The following is a 1,506-nucleotide window of genomic DNA, read 5'->3' on the forward strand; positions in this document are numbered from 1 at the left end:
TCCCCGTGATACACTGTGGATCAGATCTTTGTGAGCCATTGGATTTTCATTGGCTGATTTTCAGAAGTAAATCACCTGGTCTTTCTTCCTAGTCCCTCTTAGTCTGAAAGCTCTGCTGATACTACTCCACAATAAACAGTAACAAGCCATTTTTTTAATTTTATTTATTTTGTTGTTGTTCACAATATACACAGCAAAACACCAGTTCAACAGCTTCTTCATGTACAGTTTAGTGACGTGGATTACATTCTTCTAGTTGTGCAGCCATTCTCACCCTCCTTTCCTAAGTGGTTCCTCCCTCATTAATGTAAAATTACACCTTCGTTAGTGCCCCACTAAATCTTTTGAGTTGCTGTTGTCAGTTTGACACCATATTGATAGTTCTTAAAATAGCACAATGCTCAAGGCAGACATTCCTTACTAGTTAAGCTAAACCATTGTTTGGTTTTAAGAACAGTTCAGGGTATATTTTTGGTTTAAGGTTTAATGTTTAAAGATTATCTCAGGACAGTAGTTTCAGGGGTTCATCCAGCCCCCATAGCTCCAGAAAGTCTGGAGTCCATGAGAATTTGAAATTTGTTCTGCATTTCCCCCTTTTTGATGAGGAGCAGAACTCATGAAGCATATTAAGGAAATGGTTCACATGGTTGTGAAGGCTGGCAAGTCCCAAATCTGTGGGTCAGGCGTAGGCTTCTCCTAACTCAGATGGCCACCAGGACTGACAAACCCAAACTGGCAGGCCGGATGACAGACTACTGGCTCACAAGGCCGTAGAAACTGACAAACCAGGTCCGACAATAGACTGCTGGCCAACGGGGCTGAGCAAGCTGGAAAATCCCAGAATCAGCAGGTCAGATTGCAGGCAACTGCTCAAGTCCCAAGAACCAGAGGTTAGAAAATGACCCAGGATCCAGGTGCAAAGAGAGAAAGAGAACCTTGCCAGAACACCCAAATACAAGCCTTGGATGCAGGCCACACCCCAGGGGAGAAGAGTGTAACTTGAGTAATGGTGGGACTTGAGTCACACCCTCCTGCAAGGCTGTGACTCAATATACACCCCACACTAATCCTGCCCCATTAACATATAGAGGTTAGGATTTACAACACATAAAATGGAGGATACTTAGGATAATTACATCAGATCACAAAATGGAGACAATACTGGGAATCATAGCCTAGCCACACTGACACATAACCCCAACCATCACAGGTTCCATATATCTTATCTACATAGTCCCCCTCAATCATTGTGTGTGAGTCACAAAGACCATGGCTAGAAGGCCATATTAAGTAATTCATTGCACCTAAATATCTAGCACACAATTCTTGCCAGTTCAACTTTTTACAGGTGTACAATTTATTGACAGCAATTACAGTAATCGGCTGTGCAATCCTGCCCTTAATCAGTGCAATTTTTCCAGCATCGTTAACCCACCTCATTTCCTTATCTCACTCACCCCTGGTAGCCACTAATGAACTTTGGTCTCTTCACATTTGCCTTTTCTT

Source organism: Trichechus manatus, unplaced genomic scaffold (genome assembly GCF_000243295.1).
Source record: "Trichechus manatus latirostris isolate Lorelei unplaced genomic scaffold, TriManLat1.0 scaffold00001, whole genome shotgun sequence".
In the NCBI taxonomy this organism is placed as follows: domain Eukaryota; kingdom Metazoa; phylum Chordata; class Mammalia; order Sirenia; family Trichechidae; genus Trichechus; species Trichechus manatus.